Source organism: Mirounga leonina, unplaced genomic scaffold (genome assembly GCF_011800145.1).
Source record: "Mirounga leonina isolate KUSES-001 unplaced genomic scaffold, KU_Mleo_1.0 Mir_91, whole genome shotgun sequence".
Taxonomy (NCBI): Eukaryota; Metazoa; Chordata; class Mammalia; order Carnivora; family Phocidae; genus Mirounga; species Mirounga leonina.
In genome coordinates this window covers 9,056,969-9,077,686 of record NW_023270839.1, presented here as the reverse complement: position 1 = coordinate 9,077,686, position 20,718 = coordinate 9,056,969, and the positions used below count along the sequence as shown (strand labels likewise).

Genomic DNA, 20,718 nt, shown 5'->3' with positions numbered 1-20,718 from the left:
AGGTAACAAACCACAAGATGTTTCTAATGAAGATTTCAGCCAATCCTCTACCTGTTCACCCTATTCACCTAGGCTACTCACAGTTATACTTACTCATACCACATTATGTTAGTCCAGGAAAAAAAAAAAATCAAATACAGTATCTCTATGGCTTATGAAATGTCAAATCATACTAGAGAACAAGGGAAATAACTTGCCTCAGACAAGAAAATTCAGAACCCTACCTTAGAATTTTCATTACTACCCCTTAACTAGCCTATACATTCAATTTGAATCAGATGCAACTACCATTATGGCTGTTATTTCCCATCTTTCTGTGAAGAATACAAAAAGCAAAGTATCACTAGATGGCAGCAACGAGTTGGCAATTTTATAAAAAAATGACTAAATCTGGAGTCCAAGGTTTTCTATTTCGCACTGCCTTTCTTTCACAACAGGTCAAAAGTTTCTCAGTACCTTTTGGATACTATAAATTTCCCCTTCTACTTAGGGCATCATCATCTGCACTCAAACAAACTGAAGTTCCTATTTTGCCCATTTAGGTACTCTTTCACATTACTCTATCTGGCCCTCCTTTGTTTTCTACCTATGTATCTTTATTGCATTCATCAATTATTTCCCTCTGGCTAAAATGAACTGTCCATGTGTCTGCAAAAAGAAGAGTATACTTTAATCTGCTCCATCCCCAAAACTTATTATACATCAAAACACAGATATGATATCAAGGTCAAGACTACTAGCATGAAAAAATAGAATATCGTGGTACCTTTAGGACATTTTCAGGACATAAAAAGCTAAGTCGGCCATTTTTCTTTTCTTTTTTTTTTTTTTAAAGATTTTTATTTATTTATTTGAGAGAGAGAGAATGAGAGACAGAGAGCATGAGAGGGAGGAAGGTCAGAGGGAGAAGCAGACTCCCTGCCGAGCAGGGAGCCCGATGCAGGACTCGATCCCGGGACTCCAGGATCATGACCTGAGCCGAAGGCAGTCGCTTAACCAACTGAGCCACCCAGGCGCCCGCCATTTTTATTTTCTAAGTAGGTTCCACACCCAGGGTGGAGCCCAACACAGGGTTTGAATTCATGACCCTGAGATCAAGACCTGAGGTGAGATCAAGAGTGAGACGCTTAGCCAACTGAGCCAGGTGCTGGTCAATTTTTTGATAAGCTATTCTAACTGCTTTTCCTAAGAATTAAAACTAAGAGAATACTCAAGATACTACAAATTACAGAGAGAAACAGATAATTCCATGGTAGCACATAGCTATTAAAAACCAAAAAAAACCTCGAAAAACATAACTCAGTATACAAAAATAAATTAATAGACGGATCAAAATGTAATTGTAAAAAACTACATACGCAGTTGTCAAAACCTAAATAACAGAAAACATCCAACAGTCCCAACAAATATGAACAAGGGGAAGGAAATGCAAAACAAATCATAAACATGAAAAATTTTAATACTGTTAAGAATTAATTCAGACAACTGTCGATACATGCTAATTATCATTGGGGAAAAGCTTGTTGGGAAGAAAAGGATTTACAGGATCTCAAAATATTACCCAAAAGAATACTGATTATAAAAGGGAAAAAATGTACCTTTACAATGGAAACATAAATGCCACCACTTAAACCAACTGATCTGACATTACATGCCTCTTGGTGTGACAAAATTAAAACACACATTGCCTATGCAATATTCTTGGTAAAATATTTGAACCTGCACATAGGGAAACAGACAATTTCAAGTTTGTAGAGACATTATACAACAATATTAACTGGTTGGGACTCCTCAAACATACATACATACATACAACGTAGAGGCCTTTTCTAGATTAAGAAAGCAATGTGTGAACCTTGACTGGACACTGGATTGCGAACAACTTTTTGGTGACAGGGTATTTTATTATGGACTGTATACAAGAGAATATTAAATTGAATCAGTGTTAATTTTCATTGGCTTGATAATTATTTTGGTGATATAGCTTATCTTTATTCTTCGAGGAGATGCAGGCATGTTCAAGTGCCTAAGTATCATGCCTAAAACTTTAACATCATTCGGGAAGGAAAAAAACCAAAATAAAACACCACACACAGAGCAAACATAGCAATCCACAGTAGCTACCAGAACAAGAAGGCTGGAAAACGGATGGTGTATTTTACGTATGTAATATTACCTGTTCCAAAGTTTATTAAAGCTCCTATTATAGCAAACGGAAAAATGATACATACCAGGTCACACGCTTTAGCACTTCCCACAAAATATCAAATTGTATTTTTTGTCGTATTTTCTAATATAAAAATGATCATCCAATGGGGTTAAAAGACATGGCACTCCCACGACTGTACTAAGTAAACCAGCACATTTCTGTAGGTTCCTCTGAAAATTCTTAAAAAGTGCCAAGCAATGGGCAGGCCTACATACTTGCATTAATTAAGCAATTGGCAATGTTGAATTTCAGGTCATCCTATGTTTGGAATTGAAAGAGAAAACTCTGAACATCTATTAAGTTCTAAAAATCCCTGTTAACAAAAAACATTACATAACCACTTAACAAAAACATACTATAGAAATCTACGTGAAAAATGTTTACAATACAAAGACTCTGAAACCACATATGGTAATGATTCCATTTCGCTAAAAATGTATCAGAAAATACAGGTATATAGGTACACCTATAGCTGTAAGAAAGAGATGAACCCAAACACCAAAATATTAAGTGATTAAAAAAATGTATTTTGGGGCACCTGGGTGGCTCAGTTGGTTGAGTGACTGCCTTCGGCTCAGGTCATGATCCTGGAGGCCCGGGATCAAGTCCTGCATCGGGCTCCCTGCTCAGCAGGGAGTCTGCTTCTCCCTCTGACCCTCCCCCCTCTCGTGCTCTCTCTCCCATTCTCTCTCTCAAATGAATAAAATCTTTAAAAATATATATATATATTTTGTTTTATATACGTATTTCCTTCAAGTCTTCCTTAATAAGCATTTTTATTATAAAAGGTTGTTCCTGTCAAAGTATAAACATATTATGACAAATTTTAAAATGAAGGTCTTCAATATTCCCAGAATCTCAAAGAGGGAAAAACTAAATCATGTAGTTCAACTGCCCCACAGATCTTCAGAGGATGTTAGAATCCCCTTACAACATCCTTGCTCACTAATAATCTAGCCTCCTGAGAACTGCCACCAAAGTCAAGGAATTCACAATATGATATTCAATTCTAAAACTTAATTGGCTTTTAACTAATTTCTTCCTTTAGTTCCACCCCTCCTTTAGTGTCCATTCATTAGTATTAAATTTTTTTTCTTTAACGTAAATCATCTTATTCAAACCATTCCCTATCCTCATCCCCATCTTCTACGAAAATAAAAAATGGTGCCTTGTAACAATTTAATCTGTCAATGTCCCTTTGAACACAGTAACAATCCAAATTTGGTTGCTCTTTCAAGAATGGAACACATTGGGCGCCTGGGTGGCTCAGTCGTTAAGCATCTGCCTTCAGCTCAGGTCATGATCCCAGGATCCTGGGATCAAGCCCCACATCAGGCTCTCTGTTCAGCAGGAAGCCTGCTTCTCCCTCTCCCACTGCTTGTGTTCCCTCTCTCGCTGTCTCTATCAAATAAATGAATAAAATCATAAAGAAAAAAGAATGAATGGAACACACTCTGGATGCTCTCCGATGCTACTGTTTCTGGTAACTTTTGCATTGTCAACACATGCAGAATTCACTAAGTAAACCCCTAATTCTTCCACATTTATTAATATAATGCTAACTTCCTGTATTGGGACAACTACTTTGTTGGGTTTCTTTACATCTAGTATAGAGCTTTACATTTTTCTTTTTTTTTTTTTTTAAAGATTTTATTTATTTATTCATGACAGACAGAGAGAAACAGAGGGAGAAGCAGGCTCCCAAGGAGTGGGAAGCCCGATGCGGGATTCGATCCCAGGACCCTGGGATCATGACCTGAGCCCAAGGCAGACGCTTAACCATCTGAGCCACCCTGGCGCCTGAGCTTTACATTTCAAATACCATTTCATCCTCCTACATATAGTTCACTGCCCCTAGTTCCAGCATGAAGAAGTTTCAGATTTTGATTTTGTTAAGTATTAACAATCTCTTACAATTATATATTCTTCACTGATTTGTTCACCATACTGAGGAGTCTTACCCTTATCATTTTAAAAAGTTTAATATTAACACAATTTTCCTTCAATGACAAAATTTTTTTCCCCTGTTATATACTCGTTTTAAAACAATGACAACCAACAAAGTCAGTCCCAACTGTCTTTTCGCATATTTTCTGTATACTGAAAAGTCCTACCCGGGTTTAGTTTTGAGCAGGACATGGGTTAATAACTCAAAAAATTGCAGAACAAAATTTAGGTAAAGCCTATTTAAAAAAACAATTTTAAACCACAAAGGAAGATAAAAAAAATACCTATCCCCACAAATTCAAGCCATATCCACCATGACCAACTTCACTTAAAATAGTGACTAAAGAGAACTTTCTGAACATAAAAATTCAACACATCCCCACACTAAAATACAAAAAAACTAAAAGAAACCCCGCTGTCTGCAATACACATTTGTTCACAATTCAAGTTCTTAGTAATGTATACAAAAATGCATGAAAATATTAATACAACCTAATGATTAAGAGGTCCGAGACTTTAGGATGAGACAGACTTGTTTCAATTCTGAACTCAACCCCTATGAAAAGTGTACACTATCCTTTGGGAAGCCAATTCCTTCAAAAACCAGATTCAACTGTAAAATGAATATCATTGACAGTATTAGTCTCCCAGGTGAGATATGAGGCATAAATCAAGTACATGGTCCCTGGCATATAGCAAGTATTGCTGCTGCAGCTGCTGCTATTACTACATCATTTACTATTATTGGCAAATACCAACAAAAAAATGGGGCAAGGATGCAAACAGGTTATTAGCAAATAATACTAAAGGTCCATGGAGATTTTTAAAAAAATTCAACATCACTATAACAGGAATTAAATCAATTATCATACTTCACTTCCCAAACAAGGAAAAACATTTTAGAAGTCATTTTAATGTATTATTTCTATGAATTGGTACCTTACTTTTATAGGACAATTGGACTTTTATCAAAAGCCTTAACGCTGTGAATATTCTTTGACTCTATTATAATCTCATTTTTGAGAACTCATTTTAAGGAAACAAGGATGTCGACATTTAGAAAGTAAGTGTATGATAATATGGGACTGGCTAAATGAACTTCAGTGCATCAATCCAACTGAATACAAGCAGCAACAATTATTTAAAAATGACACCGTACTGGGGCGCCTGGGTGGCTCAGTCGTTAAGCGTCTGCCTTCGGCTCAGGTCTTGATCTCAGGGTCCTGGGATCGAGACCCGCATCGGGTTCCCTGCTCCATGGGGAGTCTGCTTCTCCCTCTCCCACTCCCCTTGCTTGTGTTCTCTCTCTCGCTGTCTCTCTCTCAAATAAAGAAAATCTTTAAAAAAATAAATAAAAATGACAATGTATTGACACTGAGAGATGTTCAAGATGCTAAGGAGCATACAGCTGACCCCTGAACAACACAGGGAGCTAGGGGCACCAACCTCCCCAGTGTGCAGTCAAAAATAAACCCCCATGTAACTTGACTCCCCAGAAACTGTTGACCGGAAGCCTTACCAGTAAGTTAACACATATTTTGTGTATGTATTATATACTGCATTTTGCAATTAAGACAAAAATGATTAAAATCTTAAGGAAAATATACATACAGTACTATATATTTTTAAAATCCCACAAAAGTGGACTCATACAATTCAAACCCGTGTTAAGAGTCAACTGTACAAGTTATCTAAATCATTAAGTAAGACATCTCAGGATGTAGTAGTAAAGTACTTTTTCCTCAACAACCACACCGCTTTCATAATTTTTTCATTTTGCAAAGATAGCTTAACGCTACCTTGAGATTTAATGATTGTGATACACAGCTTGGCCTAGAATCAGTGAGGATTTCTATAACCCTCTAAACAGAGGTTGTAAAGGTTGAGTGCTTCCCTTCCACAAGAGCAATTCAAAACTATATAAAATCGGGGCGCCTGGGTGGCTTGGTCATTAAGCGTCTGCCTTCGGCTCAGGTCATGATCCCAGGGTCCTGGGATCAAGCCCTGCATCGGGCTCCCTGCTCCGCGGGAAGCCTGCTTCTCCTTCTGCCACTCCCCCTGCTTGTGTTCCCTCTCTCGCGGTCTGTCAAATAAATAAATAAAATCTTAAAAAAAACTATATAAAATCAAGAATATGGTCATCTCTATACCAAAGTTTTCACTGGATATTGTTTCATAAACTGGGGGTCTCTCATTGGTAGTCCCACCAAATATAGACACTTCTCTCTAGTCTCAACCTTCATAATCAACTGTGCCATTACTAAACGGTATTCGTCTGCTTCAGAGTATTACATGAGACTTAAAAGAGGGGAGAGGGGGCCCTGGCTGCCTGGGTTGATAGAGCATGTGACCCTTGATCTTGGGGTTGTGGGTTCGAGCCCCACACTGTGTGCAGAGATTACCTAAAAATTAAAAAAAAAAATTAAAAAATTAAAAACAAAATGGGGGGGTGCACGCCTGGGTGGCTCAGATGGTTAAGTGCCCCCCTTTAGCTCAGGTCATGACCTCAGAGTCCTGGGATCAGCTCTCCATTGAGCTCTGCATTGCATCGGGCTTCCTCTCCCTCTGCAGCTCCCTCTGCTTGTGCTCGCTCAAAAAATCTTAAAAAAAAAAAAAGAAAAGAAAAGAAAACCCCAGCATTTCAGAAGCCTATATAATTCTTTTAAAGATTTTATTTGACAGAGACACAGCGAGAGAGGGAACACAAGCGGGGGGGGGGTGGCAGAGGGAGCAGGGTTCCCACAGAGCAGGGAGCCTGACGTAGGGCTGGATCCCAGGACCATGACCCGAGCCAAAGGCAGATGCCCAATGACTGAGCCACCCAGGCGCCCCAGCCTATCATATTCTTAACCAGAGCAGCTTCTATATAGCAAAACTCCCCTTGACAAACATCTATTTACTCTGGGAACATTTTAAGCCATTCGAAAAAAAGAGGTTCCCAAATCTACAAGTATCAAGCATTAAGAAATATTTAAGGGGCACCTGGGTGGCTCAGTTGGTTAAGCAGCTGCCTTAGGCTCAGGTCATGATCTTGGGAGTCCCAGGATGGCGCCCCACCTCAAGCTCCCTGCTCCGTGAGGAGTCTGCTTTTCTCTCTCCCTCTGCCCCTCCCCCCACTTGTGTTCTCGCTCTCAAAAAAAATATTTTAAAAAAATGTAAAAGAATGCTATTAACAGGGAAAGAATTAAGATCAACATTTCAAAATGACTTCAGTAAAGTCAATAAATTTCGACTGGGAACTAAAACATCAAGAACATATGCAATATATAAAAGTAAGTGAAAAAATACAGGAAGGCCTTATTTCTAGTATAACACTAAAATTTTTTGAATGAGAATATACGGTTTAATTTGTATAAACCCCTGGTTAGAACACTATCTTTATACTTGAGATTCATGCTTTAAATTTTAGGGGTCTGTCTTAAATCAGGAATTTCCTTTAAATGGTTTAGCAAATGACACTGGAAGAAAATGGAACCATGGCAATCTAGGTGGAAGGTATATAGAAAATTACATTGTTATTTGTATGTTTGAATATTTTCTTTAAAATGCTGGGGGGAAAAAATGTTGGGGAAACGGAAAATTATGTTCACAGTATTATAATCAGATCTACACTGACCTGCAAAATTATGTTTTTAAAATATTACTCTCTTCAGCTATCATATACCACCAAGAATTATAGAGTGGTCACATTATACCAGATATATGATTTGCCTAAAAGCTCTGATAATTCAAAATACATCTATTTCAGGATGGCATTCATTTCGATTACTAGCTTAAGTGGTATCACCATTTACCCAGTCTGCCTATTTGAAATTACTTTTTTTTTAAATTTTATTTATTTATTCATGAGAGAGAGAGAGAGAGAGAGAGAGAGAGGGGCAGAGGGAGAAGCAGGCTCCCAAGGAGCAGGGAGCCCGATGCGGGACTCCCAGGACCCTGAGATCATGACCTGAGCCGAAGGCAGACGCTTAACCATCTGAGCCACCCAGGTGCCCGAAATTACTTGATTCTTAATCCTATTTGCAATTTGGTGAGAGTCATTAGTTCAAATCTTACACATAAAACCGTTTTTACATTGCATTATTTCAAATTTACATAAAATGGAGCCATACCATGATCCTCAACTTTCCCCCCCAACACCAAAAACCCTTGCCAGAAAGCCCATCAAAATTTCTAAATCACGAGCAAGCAACAAAAAGAGTGCCAAGTGGTCTATACCAGTTTCTTTTTACCCATCACAGTTCTAGGACAGAGCATGAAATTGTGTATTTCTATGAAGCTTCCAGATGATGATGATGATGATGATGATGACGGTGATGATGCTGCTGCTGGAGCACAGACCATATTCTGAATAGCAAGGGTCAACAATACTGACAGTAGATTCAATTTTTATTTATCTTTCATTGAATTCCAACAAAATATACTTTTATCTTTAAAAAAGTCTATCATGGGGACATGTTTGGAAAATCAGCGTTTCCCACAGAATTTACCAATACTGTGCTTTTTTGTTGTGTTACACCCCAGTGGGATCTGGAGAAGCACACAGCTGTCAAATCAAATATATTAGTATTTCTGCAATCATATGCATAATCATAGTCACTTAATTTAACAGACCATAAATGATTTCCTGTCAATTGAGGTCAGGCTGTCACCAAACTAAGTGTCAAACTATTGAAAAAATTTCCCATAAATTTTTAGATTTCTGAATTGTAAATAAAAGATCTCTGACCAGTAGAGGAAAATTATTTTGTATAAAGAAATTATTTTTAATAAGGAAATCCAACTTAAATTTACAACATTCTCCATTACTCAGACCTAAACAGCTAGAACATAGTATTATACCTAAATCTGCAAATTAACAGTAAAATATAGAGAGGAATCCCATCTTTTGTTACCCTGACCTCAATTTTATCACCAATGAGAACAAACATGCCAAGATTCTCTCAACTTAAAAAAACAAAACTTATCTCTAAGAAAAGAACTTCTCAAAGTCCAGAAAAGACTAAACAAAAAACAACATGTAAGCAAAAATCAATCATCCTTGTTAATACTCCCACAAAAATGAAACACAACTGGGAAATGCCTTTCTCAGTCCCCACAGTATTTTAGGGTCTTAAATATTTGTGTGACAATTACTGCATTTTTAAGTCCTTACCGTTCAGAAATAGGATACTGAAATATCTACAGATAAAATATATAAAGGATTTACTTCAAAATAACATGAAGCAGAGAGGGTAGATGCAGGTATAGATGAAACAAGATTACCCAAGGACTGTTAAAGCTGGACAAGTTCAGGGAGATTATACTCCTCTGCGAAGTTTTCCACAAAAATGAAAATAGCACCAAATTTATGCATACACAGATCCAGAAATAAAATACTTAAGGGTATTTACAAAATTTTATTTGTTAGACTGTTCAATTATGTACACAAGGGAAAAATGGGAAAACATTAAGGGCCCAAGACAGAGTTCTATTTAAGTAAAATATTATACAAAGATGCTATGTATGTAGCTACTTAAATTTTCAGATTTCTACTAATTTTGTTATTATGTTCACATTAAGTAAAAAATTTTTCTGTACTTGAATGTGTATGTTTTGAAAAGCCTATATGCATACTCACGAGAGTAACTAAAAAAAAATGAAGTTCTTCCAAATTGCCTGCAGCCCTATCACAGGAAACACAATAGCCTATGCTCTCAAATGAAAACTTGATCCATTCCACCACAGCCAGACCTGTTTTAAAGCTGTTTTTCAACTATAAAACTATTTACTAAACCCCTAGTACATAGGCTGTAGCCATTTACACCCAGCCACAGAAAAATTGAAGCAGATCTAAGTTTTGTCTTACTTAAATGAGAATACCGTGTTGCTCGTTATATTACTCTTCAAGCACACAGCAAGTTTCCTTCCAACCCTAACGATGTTGTTATACCTGTATCATTCAAGGTATTTCCCTATACCTTTACATAGATAATAAACTTCTATAATATGTGCGATGGTGCAATGTGCTACAGTATCCATAGGGAGGGGGAAACTTGAAGGGCTAAGTGAAGGAAGCCATCGGTGAGGCCATGACCTTTGAGATAAGAACCTAAATGAAATGAGCAACCAAGTAATCTTAGGAATGTCTTAAGGAAGAAAATTCCAAGAAAAGGTTGAGATAGGACCATCTAGCATTCAAGACTCAATAAGGAGGCAATGCGGCTAGAGCAGAATATACTAAGTGTATTATTAAGGGAGGAGGAGCACAACATCATTGAAGGGTATTAAATCACAGTGAATTTTTAAATTTTAACGTTGAAAATAGGAAGCTATTGATTTTCAAGCAGCAACCAAAACAGGCATTAACCAAAACGGGAAACACTGGTTTGAGACTAGCAGGAGCCCAGTTTGGGACTTTTAAATTGGTAATAGTTAACATTCAAGGAGTCGTCAGCTAGGTAACTAGACATACTGGCATGTCATTCGAGAAAGTCCAGGCTGGTGATGCAAGCGTGGGAATCTCATTAGCTTATAGATGGTATAGAAAATCATCTGATTGAATGAAATGACCCAGGGAATGTAAAAAAGAGAAGTGGAAGGAATGAACACAGAGTACTCCAACAGAGCTGAAGAAAAGCCAGATACAGAACAAAAACCTAAAACTATATAAAAAATATTTCGAGGAGGAAAGTGGCCAAACTGGTTAAATCACACCAACTGGTCAAGTGTGATGAGGACTACAAGACAACTGCTGGATTTGGCAATACACCACTCTGGGATGTGTATTTTTTTAAAACCACAAATGCAATTATTTATTTCTTCAACTAAAACTCACTTTTAAAGTGTGTTTAGTTCTCTAGAATATGGTCACATCCAAACATTTTATGAAATTATACCACAAAGCTACCTCTAAGTTATTACCTTGAACTCTTCATCGTGTCATTTAAAGTGATAAGAACAGGGCGCCTGGGTGGCTCAGTCGGTTAGGCGACTGCCTTTGGCTCAGGTCATGATCCTTTAGTCCCGGGATCGGGGATCGAGTCCCGCATCGGGCTCCCTGCTCAGCGGGGAGTCTGCTTCTCCCTCTGACCCTTGCCCCTCTCATGTGCTCTCATTCTCTCTCTCAAATAAATAAATAAAATCTTAAAAAAAAATAAAGTGATAAGAAGAAACAACAAGGGGCGCCTGGGTGGCTCAGTCATTAAGCATCTGCCTTCCGCTAGGGTCATGATCCAGGGGTCCCGGGATCGACGCCTGCATCAGGCTCCCTGGTCGGGAGGCCTACTTCTCCCTCTCACTCCCCCTGCTTGTGTTCCCTCTCTGTGTCTTTGTCAAATAAACAAGCAAAATCTTAAAAAAAAGAATTAAGCTAAATATATTAATGATGATATTTAGTTGGAAACTCTTTAAAAATAGAAGTCTGAAGCAGTTTCTTTTTTGGGGGGGGAGGGGTAACTGTAGCCCAACTGAAGATTTTTCGAAAATACTTCATTATGTCAAATAAAGAACAATCTAGTATGATTAAGAGTTGAAATCTGTAGGCTTAATGGCCTGGGTTGAATCCATGTGTCACCATTTATTAGGTAGGTCTAACTGTGAGCAAATTTTTAAAATTGTGTTTCCATATTCTCATCTCCAAAATTCTAATGATAATACACAAAGTTTATGATGATTAAAAAAGCTGTAGGAACATTAACAATGACAGACATATTCACAATAAGGTGTCCAGACTATTACTTCCAAAAGGAAAAAATTGAGAGTCTACTTCATTTTTCCTTTCAAACAGAGAAGTGATCAGTAGTTTCCTAGAGTCTGATCAACCTGTCCTCTTCAAACTAATTACATCTGCTCATTAATACACACACAAAAAACTCATTTGAAACAACTGGGCAAGTATCCCCAGGCCTAGGATTACTACTTTTTTCTAGAAGATTAGAAGATAGTGACTTAGTCTGATAGGTCTAATATACTGTCCTCCTTGAACTCTGTCCTCATTACTAACATTCCCCAGACAATAGCCAGAAGGAAATTCCAAAGTTAATAGGATTTCAGCATCCTCCAAGGTCCTTCAAAAGATTCCCTTTGTTCCCAAGACAACCTAGATATTAAATAAGGATCCTACAAGGACCTGTATACCATGCTTGCTAATTGCTTATCTTTCCAACTTTGTCTCTTATTCTATGCATTCTTGGTGACTATTCTCCAGTAGTATTTTTTGCTCTGAAGTCAAGATTTCCCTCCATTACCTGTGCTTTCAGGTAGGACAACCCACTTCTAGATCTTAATTTCACCATCAATTCAAGGTCACTTCACTGGAAGCACCCTACCACCTCCATATTCTAAATTTGGTTCCCTTTCTATAATCTTACTCTGTTCTTTCCTTCTAGATATAGTGCTCTTTGTCACTCAATTTCGCCCCTCAATGATCTGTCCAAGAGAGGACAGGGGACAGTATGTTTTCTTCATCCCTATGCCCCACCCTACTGGTGATTTTCAGAATAAGCACTCAAACGTCTAATGCATAAGCATCTCTACTTGAATGTTCCATGTGCGCCTCAAAAAACCAATTGTTTAAATTGCTTTCTCCTATTCTTACCCTAATCTGCTCCCTTCATCTATCCTGGGAGTCACACTGAATCCCTTGCTCCTCATTATCACAGTAACCATCAAATCCTCCTAAATTTATCAGTTCCTCTCTAGTCCCAATACCATTGCTTTTGACCAGGCCAGCTCATTATTTTTCTGTGTATTTTACTATCTTCCTTATCACCTACCTCCTCCAAGCCATTTCCACACCATCAGAATGACATTTCCAAAATGAAAATCTGATCTCAATCCCTGGTTTAGAACCTTTCAATAGCTCATCAATAGTTTTTGAATAAAATACAAACTCCTTAGCATGGCATTAAAATTTTTATAATCTGGCCTTAATTCTAAGGTTCAATTCAGTTCCCTTTCTCTTAGAAGCATTTCCTGCCCTTTTAAGAGTCAATCAGGTACTCATTTTTACATGCTTCTATAGGTTCTATGTTTACCTCTGATCACATGATGACATTGTCTCATTCATCTGTCTCCCTCACAAGGTTCCAAGTCCCTGAAAAACTACCATACCTTTTTGTGTCTCCCCAAACCAGAACATGACCCACAAGAATTTGTAAAATTAACAAGGACGGACCGATAGTGAACAGCAGCCACACTATGACAGATGAGTTAACAGGTAAAAATAGCTTTCATGTAACAGAGGACATCAATAATACTTGGACCTATAAAAGAAAATTTTCCATTCCTCTTCCAGATAACCTCAGGACATTTTATATAACTTTCTCCCATTCGGTTTTCCTTTGAGGATGCCTTCAGTGTTATTTTATTCATTTGGTACAAATAAAGAAGTAGTATGTGATTTATCCTAGTAACACACAGCACTGAATATGCCTTTAAAAAAATCATTTTTTTCTTTCAGCTCAAAATCTACAGCAACTCTAGAGTGAGTTATCAAAATATTCCACTGTAGTCAGTAAAATACTATAGGCTGTGGGGTGCCTGAGTGGAACAGCTGGTTGGGCATCAAACTCTTGGTTTTGACTCAGGTTGTGGGATCAAGACCTGCACTCAGTGTGGAGTCTGCTTAGGACTCTCTCTCCCTCTGCCCCTACCTTCTAAAATGAATACATCTTTTAAATACTACAGGTTGCTAAAATTCTTAATTCTTTAGGTACTCATTCCTTCTTATCACTATTGGGAACACATTAGATTCCCCAACATTTGCTGGGTCACAAGTCACCACTGAAAAAGAGAGCAACTCTACACCTTTCCTGATTTGGATACAGGTTGAAGAGATTTCACTGCTTTCTGAGATTAAAAATCTACCTATCCTTTAAAACAAACAAAAAAAACCCTCCCAGTGAGATAGCATTTAATATTACAGCATGTTTCTTGTGATTTGATTCATGTTAAATTTCAGTAAGAATTGTCTAACTGGAGTACAATCAAAAACTACTGTTACAAACCCAAGGAAGATTACTCTGAATGACAGAAAATTTTTACTAATTTGCAATAATCTAAGAATAAACCCATCTAATATGTCCTTGTCTTGTTGCTATTTAAAACAAACCATTTTCGTTCTGAAGTATATGTAAACTTCAGCTGCTCTTTCCAATTATCAAAAATTCTCAGTCAGCCCAAGTTAGTTACAACCTCATAATTCCATTAGCTTATAAAAAACTGAGCTGGCATCCTTTGGGAAACATCTCGATACACAAAAATCTTAACCCAAACATTACCAGAAGCTATCACCTACACTGTATCAACTAGGCTTAAATGGGTGTATTTCCTAGTCTTTGCAATGAAACCAAGTGGACCTCACACCTCTTACCATCACCCAGGAAGGGTGTGCATCTGTTCCGAAGGCCCCCTGGCTCCAGGTCATCCTGGCTGCTGCTGTTCCAGGCTGGGCATCCATGTTGCTGCAGCTTGTGGTTTGTGAGGGGTAGTAGTGTACAGGAAAAGCAGGATGGGATTTCAAGGGAAACAGGAGGAAAATGGCTTTCTGGGAAAATGCCATCACCATCATAGGTGTTAAGTAGTACCACACACATTTTATTGCAGCACAGTTTAAAAATTTTAACAAATGAAAGATTAAAAATAAAAAAAACAAAAATAAAAAATAAAAAATACAGACGTCCAGAGATGCTCTTAAACAGTTAAGTTAAAGATCAGGAAAAATAAGGTCACAGACTTAACAGCCAGTAAAATTCTTTCGAGCCTGGGGAAGGGGATGAGGGCAAGGGTGGGGTTGGGAGAGAAAAGGTTTATGTGATCAATCCACTTAAAAATGCTAATGCCTTCACCTTCTCTCCCAAGATGCAAAACTCCAAAGTCAATCAGGAGGCCGGAGAAATTCTTATGAACATTCAGAAAAACTCGATTTTAATCCGATTAAAAATCATCAGTGTCATTATCATCATCATCATCACCATCATTAAGTATAATAATAATAAATAATAATAGTAACTAGTAACAACAATAAAAAGGAAATCAGCGGAAAGTCAGGAAAAATGTAAAAAAAAAATTGGAATAACTTACTGTAGCTGAAGATCAAAAAAATCTCACTGTAAAAAAACAAAAATAAAAATAGCCCAGATTAGAAAAACGGGAGGTGCAAAAATGTCAAGTCAGTAAAGTTCATTTCTTTTCTTTTTCCAAAAGCAGTTTCCACAAAAACCGCAAGGGTAAAGTTCTCAGTAGCAGACAAGCAAAGCCCTTTCCACATCATCAATCAATCTTAAAAATACACGAGGAAGTAGAGAGGTCAGTTTATGAGAGGCTAAAAGGCTCCTCCTCCTCTAACCCAACTGCTGCAGAAAAAATAGAATAGAAATTTTAAAAATTACATCTTAAATCCAAGTCCCGTTTTTGGAAACAATTGAAAAAAAAACACCTGTAAATTTGCCGTAGTGCACACCAAGTTGCATCATTATGTTTAAAATCTCTTTATAAAATCAATTTTGGAATGGGAATGTGTGTGTTCTGGAAGGGTGGGGAAGGGAGGTTAAAAATCAAAGCTGAGCTCCAGTGAGTAGGGATGGGGTTCGCCTTGCTGCCCTGTGAAAGGAGAAGGGACAGATTGAGTCAGAGTTCCTCAGAAATGTTGTGCCCTAAACCCCCAAGACAGAAACATCTGTCCATTGCATGTAACACATTTTGGTAAAGCATAACATTACACTGGGAAGGGAAGAGCCTCTATAGAACCATCACCTCTACCAGTGACTGTCTTCACAATTCAGTTATCAGTAGGTGACAAAAATTTACTAAATATATGCCTATATTCCCACAAGGGTCTTAAAAACAAAAATCTACATTCAAACATTCATTTGATAATCAGCAGTTTGGACAAAGAAATTATAGAAAAACCAGGCCAACAGAGATGATGAAGTGAGCAAGTATCAAATATCAAGATTATGAAGGGGAATGGTCTACCATGAAGATACACACTAGAGATGACATCTATTCTCAAAACCTGTAAAGTGATGAGACTACAAGACCTGATAGGTTCTATAGGGGGAAAAGATGTTTACTTAAGGAGCACATCATAAAAATTAATAAATAAGGAGCTCATCATTCCAGTGACAGAATGAAAAACCACAAATGAAGGAGAAAAGTTCACTAGTTACTGAATAATGTCATAAAGTGAAAATTATGGTCCTTAATGGATTTGTTTCTGTGGTCTGTTTATAAGCTAGTATACAGAGCTAATTTCAAGATATGAATTTTAAGAATCTGACTCAGACCACCACACTAAAAAATAACATGCATGACAAATTGGCTGTTTCATCAGCTACAAGATTTTCAATTAGGCTGTAGGTTTTTTGAGAAAATAAGGAAATCACCACCCTCATATTTTAATATTCAGCCAAATGGTCTTATTCTCCTTTACAAATGTCAGTAAACTAGGGGGACCTGGCTGGCTCAGCTGGTAGAGCATGTGGCTCTTGATCTCAGAGCCATGAGTTCAAGCCCCACGTTCGGTGTAGAGCTTACTTCAAAAAGCAGGGGAGAAAAAAAAAAGGTCAGGGCAGCCTGGGTGGCTTAGTTGGTTAGGTGTCTGACTCGATTTCATTCAGCTCAGGTCATGATCTCAGGGTTGTGAGCTTGAGCCCTGCATTGGCCCTGGAGCCTGCTTAAGAATCCTCTCCCACTCCCTCTGCCCCTCCCCCTCAAGAAAAAGAAACTTAAAAAAATAATAAAATTAAAATTAAAAAGTGTTCCTTGAGTCAATTATGTGTGGATGACTACAGCAACAGAACAGGTACTAAACCTCTAAAATTTTAACTGTAAATTTTTCCAAGAGTGTGGAACTCAATCTCAGGGTTGTGGGTTCGAGCCCCATGTTGGGTGTAGGGATTACTTAAAAATAAAATCTTCAAAACAAATTATACAAACCATAAAAAAAAAAAGTTGTAGAAAACGTACACATTTGAATATTATCTCTACGGCAATGTTTGTGATGTCCGGTTATGGTGAAACTTTCAATTTTCTTAAGTCACAGCTTGAACCCGGTACTCAAAATCTTCAGGGTACGTTAATTAACTTTGTGGCTCATCTACAAATAAAGCCTTTGCACGTGTTGCAAGACAAACGCTCACCAAGAAGATGAAAAGAAACATTTACATTTCTGAAAGTCATCAAGAGGTCTTCCAAAAAGTTACGTTAAATTGATGAGCTACCAACTCATTAAAAAAAAAGACCAGTTTTAGTGCCCAATTATAATACTTTGCAATTAACAGTGTACCTAAGTTACACTTTGTAATACCTCTGGGAGGTTTGGATCCCTTCTTCTAAAGCACTATTCTCTAAGTGTGGGTTGCCAACCAGCACCAAGCGGCACTTATTAGAAATGCAAATTACCAAGGCCCACACCAGACTTAATTAGAAACTGGTGGTGGAGCCCAGCAATCTATTTTAACTATTCCCCTTACTGATTCTAATGTTGGTTCACATTTAAGAACCACTATGAGAGTTCAATGGGGAACTCTCAAAGAGTGGTATAAAGTAAATCCAAGATCATGACTTACCATAGTAAATGCACCAAGAGAATTTAAAAACCCTATGGTAATCCTTTTTCCCCTTTATAAGCCCCAACTTTCTAATATCTAAGAGAACACTTGCATTTATGCTACATCAAATAGTGCTGGTTCTCACCCGTCAATTCTCTAATAAATCTAATATGTAATAACCATCATCTTCCCTGACCCCAATCAGAATGAATATACATATTAAATGAGCAAATAATGATCTCCAAAGACAATTACAAAGCTATTTCAAGACTGTTTAGATATTAATATATAAAAACTGCTTTTAATAAAACTTTATACACTTCAGCCTTCTGACAAATGACTTGAGTAGAAATCAGAAATTAAAATAGGTAAAATGTCTAAGCCCTCTTCTAAGTATAAAACTGAAATCCATAACTTTTGATTTGCCTAATACAATAACGGGGGGGGGTAAGGGAGATGGGGATACAGTTCTCTTCTCTCAGGCCAAGATTCTTTCAACTGTCACTCCCCAGTTAACATCTTAGATAATGACTACCTAATATAATTTTTATTAGAATTAACGATTTTGGATTTATTCCTTGCTTGTTCTTACAGCAATTCCAACCAAAACGAAGATGCGTGCTATGTGAAACCCACTAAAGCCCTAATCACAAATATAAGGAATGTTTAAATTCTCCACAGAAGGAATAGCAACCAACACCAAGCATTCCAGTGCAACGAGCATGGGAAACACAAAAAGGTCGGAAGACCTGCAACTTAGGCATCCTCCTTCTTAAGTTCTTCCTCTTTAGCCACATGAAAATGCTATTAAAGCCTATCTGAAAACCCCTTCTAAAATTGTTTCAGACATTATTTCTGGGGCCCGATCTTTCCAGATGGATAGTAACTCAAAGGAACGGTTTCCTTCGTACATGCTGATCCCAGGAAACCCAGTATTTCTAAGAGGTCAAGGCAAGAAAAGTGCCCAATTATTTTCAATTTTTATCTACTGTTATTAAATATTAATTCCTTACATTTCTATTTGCCAACGATATTTTTATTACGTTTACGAGTTAAATCAACTAATCACTGCCCTTATCTCATTTCTAACAGTTCTGCAGTGACACAAACTTTAGTTTTAAGCGCATGTAGTAATATACATGTTTACGTTTTTCCTAAAGAGCAATGCTTTTAATCCCTATTACATTATCTACATGGTGAGGGAGTTGACAAATGCATTCACCATTCCGGATAAAAGTACTTTTACCTTGTATCTGTTTCCTAAGGGATGATTTTATCCTTCAGTATTGGTTTAAACTTTGCCTAACAGTTTTTGTGAGAGAACACACTATGAAAAAAGAAATCTTCCCCTTCCCCAAGTATCCAAAAAAAAAGGCGATTTCTTGGATAAGTGAATGTGATACTACTTAGAAACACCTATGTAATTTTTATAAACGTAGCGAAAATTTTCCTCAATTTCAGGACTTAGCAAATAGTGGGCACAATACTACTTTCTTAATAAAAAGTATGGTTAACTACATACTTCTCAGATAGATATTTTGGAAAATCAATGCCAGAATACCCTGAAAGTCAAATTTTAAGTTTGTATTAGAATGTTAAATTAATAACAACTGCCAATTCTCGTAATTATTTTTCCCAAGGGCAGTTTGGGAATTTCCAGTTACCGCTAGTGACTGCTGTAATTAGGTTCTCGTAAAAAATTCAAACACAGTACTATCAAAACCTACTATTCCAATAGCTAGGTAAAAACCACTTGACTAACCTAGTAGAGTCAAATTCCTTAGTTCCGCTACTGATTTATTATGACCCTGGCAACCGACACTCTTGTGCCTCTCAGTTTGTCTGAGAAAGATAGTAGTACCTACCTCAAGCAAAGTTCCACTAACTTATATATTTCAAGTGATTTGTAACCTGCAGATAAAAAGTAAGCCAGCTTTAATTATTACTGTTAATATGTAAGTGAGATTACAATATTAAAAAAATAGAATTGAAAATAACTACTTCGAGGTCCGCCGTTGCTCAGAGAGGTGTAAAATAAAAAATGATCAGTAAAACATTAAATCTATTGTTAAAATATTTACAACGCTTACGCCCTGCGGTACGCTCCAGAATTGAGAGGCTCGCGGTACAGTATCTACTTGGTAACCCTTACCCATCCCCCGCCCAATTTTTAAATTTAACAGGAGGCATCAGCACTACGTGAACTTCCAACTGTATTAATGAGCATCTCGATCTTCCCTTTCATCTCTCTCCTGGAGTCCTCATGGTCGTAGAAAATGAAAGGAAAGCAGCCGTTAACACAGAAATAGAGCGGAAAAGGACGTTTTCCCTGCCGATCGTGGCCTAGAGGACACTAGGTTAAATCTGCGCAAGGGCTGAGGCCTATAAAACTCTCTCTGCATAAAACCTAATGCCCCAACGTAAAGAGAATAAATGGAGGCCTGGTTACTCTACCGAGGGTAAGGTCCCCTCGTCTTCTCTCCCACACCCCCTCGCGCTCGCCGAGGAACCCAGCGCCTGCCCTGCTTCTGCCCCCTCCACTTACCAGGAGGGGGAAGGGAGAAGAGATTCGATTCTGAATCTCCTACTCCCGAGTTCTACGTGGAGAAGCCAACTGCTGCTGGAGGTCGACAACGCGGCCACACCACTCAGTCCTCGTCTCTTCACAAAATGGCCCCCGAGTCTCCTCGGCCGCCGAGGCGAAGGCCTAGCCCCCGCCCCGCTCCCGAGAATCGTGCTATTGGCTGCGACTTTTCTCGCTCCCGCTTCTAATTAGACAGTTCTACCGCTCTTCACAATTCTGCCCAATCACAATCAGTAGTGGGTTAGACTATGCAGGAGAATTTCCACATGCGTGAGAGAAACTAGTTTGTAAATGGCTATTTTTCCTGTCATTTATCACCAGAGAAGTGCTTATTGGCCACTGTACTTGACGAAGCGCTGGGTGGTAACGCGCCTTTGTATCGCGCATCGCTTCGCATCCGGGTATCTGGGAGGTCTGATTGGCGGCTGTATTCTCCTATCCCT

At 37.9% G+C, this 20,718-nt stretch overlaps 1 protein-coding gene across 12 annotated transcripts in view; it reads right to left on the bottom strand.

Moving 5' to 3' along the window:
• The window catches only part of HNRNPC (heterogeneous nuclear ribonucleoprotein C), a 55,634-nt gene extending 35,261 nt beyond the window's left edge, over positions 1–20,373 (bottom strand). For 2 of the 12 annotated variants that reach the window (XM_034994306.1, XM_034994315.1), the window contains exons 1-2: positions 20,237–20,368; positions 15,221–15,246 (exon numbers count right to left, since the gene is read on the bottom strand). The gene's annotated coding sequence lies outside the window, so the exon portion shown is untranslated. Of the gene's footprint in view, positions 1–14,510; positions 16,518–19,556; positions 19,603–20,236 lie in introns of those variants that run through there. The other 10 variants (XM_034994313.1, XM_034994317.1, XM_034994312.1 and 7 more) reach the window with 7 other exon arrangements.
• Between the last annotated feature and the right edge of the window lie 345 nt (positions 20,374–20,718).